Source organism: Urocitellus parryii, chromosome 10, assembly GCF_045843805.1.
Source record: "Urocitellus parryii isolate mUroPar1 chromosome 10, mUroPar1.hap1, whole genome shotgun sequence".
In the NCBI taxonomy this organism is placed as follows: Eukaryota; Metazoa; Chordata; class Mammalia; order Rodentia; family Sciuridae; genus Urocitellus; species Urocitellus parryii.
In genome coordinates, this window is record NC_135540.1 from 75805385 (window position 1) to 75814862 (window position 9478).

The window sequence follows — 9478 nt, forward strand, 5'->3', positions numbered from 1 at the left end:
TGGATTATGAGAGCCTTAACCCAATCAGTGGATTAACCCATTAATATGTATCAGCTTCATATTAACTAATGGCTAGAGGAAATAGGTGACTGGAGACATGACTTTGGAGTTTATATTTTGTCCCTGGTGAGCAAAGAGAGCTTCCCCCATCCTTCTCTCTCTCTTTCTCTCCTTGCTTGTTGCTAAATCCTGAGCTGTTTTCCTCCATCATACCCTTCTGCCATGATGTTCTTCCTCACCTCAGATCCAGAGCTATGGAGCTAGCTTACAGTGCACGGAACCTCTGAAACTATGAGCCCCAAAGAAAGTTTTCCTCTTCTAAATTGTTCTTAGCATTTGGTCACAGTGATGATAAAGCTAACAGAAACAAAGGATGAATCTTCTTTCATCAGGAAGAAATCCTGACCCCTATTAGGCACAATTATTCTTTCTAGAACCAGAAATACACAAAGCTAGAGAAAAATCTTGATTATACTGATTAGTCTCATTCAAATTTAAGTCTGCATTTCTCAGCATTTCCAGAACTATTCTATGATACTTCCCTCAAAACTTTATATTCCCGTTCTCCTTGATGATTTGAACATTTGCATTTGTTGCTCTCAAATCCCTTTTCCCTCTTCTCTCTTGACACATTTCAGGACTTTTGGCTTTGCCATTCCCACTGAACAGCTTGTTATAGTTTGGATGTGTGTAAAACCAAAAAAGCTCATGTGTGAGACAATACAAGAAGGTTTAGAGGAGAAATGATCAGGCTATGAGAGCCTTAATCCAATCAATGAATCAATTCTATTATGGGATTAACTGGGTGGAGGCTAAAGGCAGGTAAGATATGGCTAGAGGAGGTGGGTCATTGGGAGCATGCCTTTAGGGTATTTATTTTGTATTTGGTGAGTGAATCTTTCTGTTTTCTGATTCTCACATGAGAGACTTCCCTCTTCCACATGATGTCATACTTCACTCCAAACCCAAAGGAATGGAGCCAGCTGCCTATGGACCTAGACCTCTGAAACTGTGAGCCCCTGAATAAACTTTTATTCCTCTACAATTGTTCTGGTTGGGTCTTTTAGTCACAGCAGTGAAAAGCTGAATAAAACACAGCTCTTCTCAAATTTTAGTAATTTCCATGTTTAAATCCAATGAGAAATTTTCAGTAGCAAAATAGACTTGACAGTTTTTGACATTTCCTTCTTCTTGAAAGTATTTTTTCACTTGGTTTCTTGGTTCTCTGCCTAAAGAATCTGTTCTTCCCAGTCTCCTCACTCTTTGCCCTCCAGCGCTGAAAGGACCATATCTCAGACCACAGACCTTTAATTGTGAGAGAGCTATTAGACATAAAAATGGCAATATGGAGTGGAAAAAATATAGATTATTTATATTTAATTAGGTGTATAATACAAATAGTATTCTTTGAATAATTTCTGGCTATACACATACATGCGCACATACATGCTCACTCATATGCACACACGCACACACACAAATTTCTCTCTTAAATGTTGCAATCTCTTTAAACAGATCCACTATCCACTCAGATCCTCAATGGGAAAATTGACATATGATCCTTGGTTCCTACATTCTCCTTATGCCCAGAGATGACTTTTCAGGAACTCATGCCCACTCTACCACAAAACAGACTCCAAATTACTCCACTTTCACACCATCTCTATCACCACAGCCCTATTTCAGCCTTTGTCATTTTTTACCTGAACTGTTGCAAGATTCTCCTAATTATTCTCTATCCCAGTCTTAATGTCCATAAAGCAATTAAAAAATAATGCTAAAGCATAAATCAAATTATAGCACTTTGAGGCTGGGGTTGTGACTCAGTGGTAGAGCACTTGCCTCACATTTGTGAGGCACTGGGTTCAATCCTCAGCACCACATAAAAAAATAAATAAACAAAATAAAGTTATATTAAAAATTTAGAGCACTTTTTATGGTTTAGATATTAGGTGTCCACCGAAAGGTCAAGTGTGAGACAATACAAGGTTTAGAGGTGAAATGATTAGATTATGAGAGCCTTAACCCAATGCCATGATGTTCCTTCTTATCTTGGTCCCTGAGGAATGGAGTTGGCCATCTATGGACTGAGACCTCTGAAACCATGAGCCCTGAAATAGACTTTTTCTCCTCTAACTGTTCTTGATAGGTCTTTTGGTCACAACAGAACAAAGGCCAACTAAAGCTACTTTCCATTACAACTGGAATAAAATCCAAAGTCTTTACCACAGCTCCCAGGCTCTTTATTAATAATGGTCCCTCAGTGTTTCTCAGGACTCCCATCCCTCCATGCTCTCCTATTCACTATAAACTCTAGTCACAGGTTCCTTCCTTTTCCCTCTTGAACATGCAAAGTTCATCTCCACCCCTGTTTATTTTAATTTGATGCTATTTCATTTTCAAATACTTCATATGGTCATCTTCTTATCAATCAAATCTTATCTAACTAAAGTCACTAGCCAAAAACCTGTCACTTTCTAATACTCCATTTTTAAATGCTTCATAGCATAAATCAATATGTGGAGAAATTAGTGAATAAGTGGAGGAATGAATTGCACTTAATTTTTCTTCTCCATTCTCTCATTAGCAATAAAATATACACTTCTTTAGGAAAATGAGTACTTCTGCATTATATTCCCAGTGTCAAGAACACTGCCCAGTCCGTGGTCTAATAGATAGAGTAACGGTTTGTTGGCTGACTTTACAATGTCTATCAATATTTTTGCACCTTTCCATGTTCAAAATTTTGATAATATATAAAAATTAAAGTAATGATCACTTTATACTAGGAGGTTAAAACAGAAGTAAGCAAATTGCTACATGCAATATAAAATTCTTTGTGTTCCCATCCACACTTCCTGATCACAAACTATATAAATTATTGGAACCCACTAGTCTATTCAAGTGAGCTATTAGGCTGTAAAGTGAGTCCATTGACTTGTCATTATGACATATGCCTAAACTCCTTAATGTTTTTTGTTCTTGTCATTTTGATAAATTCAAATTTCTCTTTCTAGCTTCACTGCTTCAAATCTCTTCTTCCAGTTAATTTAAATTGCATCCTCTAAAAATCTTCCTTTTTATCACCATGACTACCTCACTATACTCCTCAAATTCTTTCTCTGACTGACTGAGTCTCAAAAATTCAATTCAAAAAGTGCTTAATGCCGACAAGCCCGCACAGCCTGGACATCTCCTCTCAAGACCCTTCATCTTTCTGACTACTCTCTTGCCTCTGTCCAGCCCCCTTTATTTATTAGTTCATGTCCTTCTCTTCTCACATTTTCCACTCTCTACTAGAAACAGAAAATTTATCTTTTTTGAAAAAAAAATAGAAATATGAAAAGATATGTTAAAATAATTTTTATTCAAAATATGTTAAAAACATTATATGATGTAACTTAATATAAAAGCCATTGAGGGACAAAAAATGGATTCAAAATTCCAATACATTCTAATTCAAACTAAATATTTGGGATCTTAGTTTTCAAAAGTTGTTCAGTAATTGGACACATGAAATAAATAAATTAGTTCAATTTATGATACTTGAGGTTTTATTATATTTCTTCGGAGATGATACTTATTTACTCTTTACCTAATACAGGAAACAGTAAAAGAAAGAAAGAAATGAACAAAAAAAAATCTATACTATTGCTGATATGGAGAATACTATTATAAATCTTGGCACTTCCACCCAAGCTTTAAGAAGGCAGAGTATTACTATGTATACTATACCTAGAATTCTGTGCCTAGAAGAATTTTTTAAAAATTAATAAAAGAAATTAACTAATATAAAATATCCAGGTAGTTGTAAAACATATAAAATTAAGGGGGAAAAGCTAAGTCTTAAAAGCTCTCAAAGGAATATATAATCAATTCATCTTAATAAAACATCAAAAGATAAATCAAACATCTTTGTATAACTCTGAGAGTAAGATAAAGATGTTATTTAAACTTACTCCCATTTTCTGGTACTGACTTATAATACACTATAATAATTAAAAATTAATAACTTTAACTCAGGTTAAATCAATATAAAGTGAAATACACAAACCTTAAGTCATAATTTCTGGTACATACATACACTTTATACTACCAGCCTAATAAAAATATGGAACATCTCCATCCTCCCAAAAAGTGCCCCTGGGTCCTTTCTAGGCCATCCTCACACCTCATGAGCAACCACCATTTTGAATTTTATCTCTATAGGTTAGTTTTAATCTTGATGCTCTTCATAAAATGAAATCACACCATGAACACTCTTGTGCTTGGGTTGATTTTTCTCATAATGGTGTTTTTTTGAGATTCATGAATGCTGTGGATTCTATCAATAAGTTGGTTCTTTTTATTAATGGGTAGTATTCCTCTGAATGATTATTAAAAAATGTTCATCCACTCATCTGTTGTTGAAATTTGGGGTTGTTTCCAGTTTGTGGAAATTATGAATAAAGATGCTGTAACTATTCATCTATAAATCTTTTTTCCATGGAAATATTCTTTCATTTCTCTTGGATAATATCTATGAGTGGAATTACTGGGACAGAGGTAGGTTTATGCTCATTTAATTAAATACAGAACTGTTTTCCAAAGTGGTTGTATGACTTTATCCTACAACTGGCAATATTGAGAGCTCCTGTTGCTCCACATTCTTACCAACATTGGTGTGGTCAGTTTTCTCATTTTAGACATTTTAGTGAGCATAATGAGTGTGATGTTGCATTCATCAGATTTTTTGTTTGTTGGTTGGTTGGTTGGTTGGTTGGTACTAGGAATTGAACACAGGGGAATTAACCACTGAACCACATACCTAGCCCTTTTTATGTTTTATTTTGAGACAGGGCCTCACTAAGCTGCTGAGGCTGGCTTTGAACTTGTGATTCTCCTGCCTCAGTCTCCTTGAGCTGCTGGGATTACAGGCATGTGCCACTGGGCCCAACTTCAGAAGATTTTAATTTACATTTCTCTAATGACTAGTAATGTTCATTCCTTTTCAAGGGTGTATTGGTAATTTCTGTATTTTCTTTTATGAAATATCTGTTTAAGTCTTTTTCCCTGTTTCTTCAACTGGTTTGTTTATCATTTTATTATTGATTCAAAAGAATACTTTTAAACTTTACTGAAAACAAACCCTTTGTCGGTTTGGGTGCTGCATATACCTTCCCCTGCACAAGTCTTACCTTTGAATTTTTCCAGCACTATTTTTTCACATCTTGAAATTTTGATGAACATTGTTTTACCATATTTTTCCCTTATAATTAGTTCCTAAGAAGTTTATGCCTGTCACAGGGTTAAAAAGACATTCTTTTGCTTTTCCCAGATGTCTCATGGCTTTAGCTTATATGCTAATGGTGAAAATCCATCTCCAATTAATTGTATATAGTATAAAATTTGGAGGAAGACATAAAAACAGAACATACCTAAAATCAGTACTTAAAAAAATCATTATTCTATATTTTGTCAGCTTTTTTATTGTTGTAGTTGTGGTGGATGTTGTTGTTGATATTTTCTATATATATATAAATAGTCCAAATAGACATGAGCTAAAAATAGTTCACAGGTCTAAGGAAGAAGAACCTACATGACTTTTACCTCGAACCCAGTTTCACCTCTTTTGGGATTATTTGCTGAGTAGCCCAAGTCATAGGAGATCTCATACGAGGTCTTGCACATGATGAGCTATCACATCATCCACTGATCCTAGGAAATCCACTAAGCTTGGCAAAAGATGTGACCTGACATCCACACTGGCAACCACCTGCAAAATGCACAGCTACTCATCCTGGAGTAAATACACTATAATGCCATTTTGCAGGGTTTTTAAAAATACTACAAAATCAACAAAGAAAAACAAATACCTTAACATTTTTAATTATGGATCTTACTCATTTACTGAAGTGTTTCTAAATCTGCAATTTCTTTTTTAATATAGAGTACACACCAACATTTCTGCTTTAGGGACACCACAAACTCCAGTGCAATAAAAAGGAAATAAAAGCTGTGTGAGTGAAGAATTCTATCTTGCCCAAGGCATGACCAAAAAAAAAAAATTGTTTTTGAGCAGAAAACAAAACCAAGACAAAACCTGCACTTAATAGCAAAATCCAAAATTTCTCAAACATATCACAGGTCATCAAGAGTTACCAAGTCTAATTTACCATAGTACATAAAAATTTCCTGACAGCATGTAAATCTGCTTCACTAATTATCAAACAGCCCTAATGGTTTGATTCAATCACATGTACAACGTTTGTTTATTCTACCACTGTCCTCCAGCCACAACCCCTCCACACTCCTTTCCATTAAATAACTCAGAGGATAAAATCTTGATGCTTTTCCTTATTGTGTATGTTATTATTTATGTTCAAGAGACTTTGTTTCTTACATTTTATAAAAGAATCTTAGAAAGCTTCAGTATTCTAACATGGTGAGTCTATGAGTTTCAATCCAAAAGGCTCTGATACTTATCAAAATATAATATTCCACTTCTTAGTCAGTGCTTTGAATTTATTCTTGTTTGGAAAAATAGATTTCTTACCGTGAAATTTATTAATTTAATGATTAAAGGTAAAAATGTATTTCACAAGAATTATATGTTACAAAGTTAAGGAGAAAACACTAGTGTTTATATAATTAATTTATCTTAAGTTTAAAAATGTTTTAGTTATAATAAGCGAGATTTCAACTGGAGAAATATAGATTAATACCTTTTGAGACTTTCATGCAAATTGGAAACTCTTTGAATAATTAGATATCAACACTGTATGAAAATATTTGCCTTTGACATATTTGATTTTGACATAAAACTGACCTAAAGTATTCCAGAACAAGGAACAAATTGGTAATTTTTGTGATTTTTCCCTAAAATCTAAATACCTGGTGCAAAGTGTTATAGTCAAAGAAACAAAATCCAACAACCAGAACTACGAAGATCCAATGTCTAACCAGCTATGTTAAAAATATTTTTTTCTCTCATCCTTATCAATTGCCAACTTGCCCCACCTCTCAGCTTTCTCATCTCTCACATTCAGTTCTTTCCTCTAAACCTCTTTCTCACCTTTCTGTCTCCATGTGGAACATTTCCTTTCCTTACCCTCATTCCTTTTTACTCCCTGCTGTTCTCTTTTCCTCTCAGTATGGTATCCTCATACAAGTACCCATCCTTGATTCTATTGTTCAGCCTCTGAAGATTATGCCAATCTGCACTGTAAATTGACTAGGCAAATGAACAGACAAAAACGTGTCTCCTCACACATTAGTAATTTCTGTCCCTGTTACACACACATCACCTCTTCTCAAGAAGTCTCAAGACAGGCAGGGGAGGCCGCGGCGGGGAAAATGGCGGACGGGAAGGCGGGAGAGGAGAAGCCTGAAAAGCCGCAGCGAGTTGGAGCCGCCGGAGTAATGGAGGGGAAAGTTCCAGTCGCAGCGCTGAGAAGCGATCAGCTGAAGAAGAAGCTGCAGACCTCCCAACAAAGCCTACAAAGATCTCCAAGTTTGGATTTGCCATAGGTAGTCAGACAACAAAGAAAGCATCAGCCATATCCATCAAACTTGGATCAAGTAAGCCTAAAGAAACTGTTCCAACTCTTGCTCCAAAAACCCTTTCAGTAGCAGCAGCTTTTAATGAAGATGAAGATAGTGAACCAGAGGAAATGCCTCCAGAAGCAAAGATGAGGATGAAGAATATTGGAAGGGATACACCAACATCAGCTGGACCAAATTCTTTCAATAAAGGAAAACATGGGTTTTCTGATAACCAGAAGCTATGGGAACGAAATATAAAATCTCATCTTGGAAATGTTCATGACCAAGACAATTAAATGATGTGTTTTGAAATTGGGGTATGGGGTGGGTGTAAAGTTAAAAGGAACAGTTTCCTTTTTTAAAGAATGGTATAAGACTATCTTTGGAGCCGCTTTTTTTTCTTTTTCGTTTTTGTTTTTGTTTTGTTTTGTTTTTTAAGATTGAGTGGTACACTAATAAATGAGAGTTTGAAATTAGAGGTAATTTATGTTTTATATACAGATTTCAAGACATTTGCTAATTTTGTAGTTTCATGTGATTAGTTTCCAAAGGTTACAGATAATAAAGAAATCAGAAATGGTACCTTTTTAAGAATTGCATATTTTTTTAGGCACAACTATTAGCACATTAAGAGGGAAACAAAAAGTTACTATCTTTTTAAAACTGCAAGCAGTTACTCTCCTAACTTAACTCCCTCATTACCTAAAGTGTCTGGCTCCCAGGAACAGCCTTATAGAGAGAAGGGAGTATTGTACTGAGAGGAAAATGTTACTGGACTATTGACTGATAATAAATTTAGATAAAATTAAAATACAGCTTTTTTTCCTTATGGGCATTTGTTTTGTTTCAAGTCATCATATACTAGGTATTGGCATTGCTATCAGTGGATACAAACGCTTAGCTCTTAAAAATGTTTTTATTTCTTTTTTAATTTTTATGTGAAATATCGAGTATTTGAAATAGCCCACACACCTTAATGGGTCTTGTCTACCTTCATTAGTCTTCAAAGAACAACCATTTGCTACCAAAGTAAATCAGTATTCTGAATGTGCTTCTCTTGGTTTTTATTCATAACTAGTTCCTGTAGGCATTTCCACCAGAACTTGAGGCAAATCATAAGGAAGCTGTTTCTTTTAAAATACAAACCACCACCAACAATTTAAATGTATATAATACTTAAGCATTTGGCTGGTTTTTATTTTTTAAAATGTATAAACACCAAAAAAAAAGAGAAATTTAACATTGTATGAAGACAACATGAGAAGATGCACTTTCTGTAACTTTGTCTAATCATTTAAGTTACTAACTTGTTAAACCCAATTTAAATTGAACTCACTGCAGGATTTCTTATTAGTATAATTCTATGGTTTATTTGAAATATATATATTTACTGACCAGTGTCTTCTCAAAAGCACATTTTAGGTACTAAAAATAGAAGGAAAGAAGATGCATCTTCAGTTACATTTTATGAAATCTCCCACCACATATACTATTAAGATTTGTGTATCATAAGGTGTTTGTTTTGTATTTTTGCATTGTATATGGACATTATTTTTTAATGTGACAAACACATTAAAAGCATAGTCACAGACAATAAAAATATGGTAATATGATTTCCTTGAAAACTCCTACAATGTTAAATTTGGAGGCAGCTTCAAACTATTTTATTGGTGGTAATTAACTCACTGAGCTCTTTTAATTGGTAATAATTCCAGAGAAGCAGCCTGTATATATTCCTAACTCTTGTTCACTTGCATTTAAGTTTAGAAAGAGCCCCAAGTAAAACAATGGAAATGTATATACAACTATTAGTTCTTAACATGATTTAATTATATCAAGAAACATGAATTTAAGTTACTTTTATGTAGGCAGACTATCCATTTTCTCCATTTTACTGTTTGTTAAAATAACATCCCTCTCCTACATATTCTTTTCTTGACCCAAATGAAATATT

The 9478-nt window shown here is 34.3% G+C and overlaps 1 pseudogene; it reads left to right on the forward strand.

Annotated features, from left to right (window-relative positions):
• The first annotated feature begins 7327 nt into the window (after window positions 1–7327).
• LOC144257254 (PEST proteolytic signal-containing nuclear protein pseudogene) lies at window positions 7328–8106 on the forward strand (annotated as a pseudogene).
• Window positions 8107–9478: the final 1372 nt, after the last annotated feature.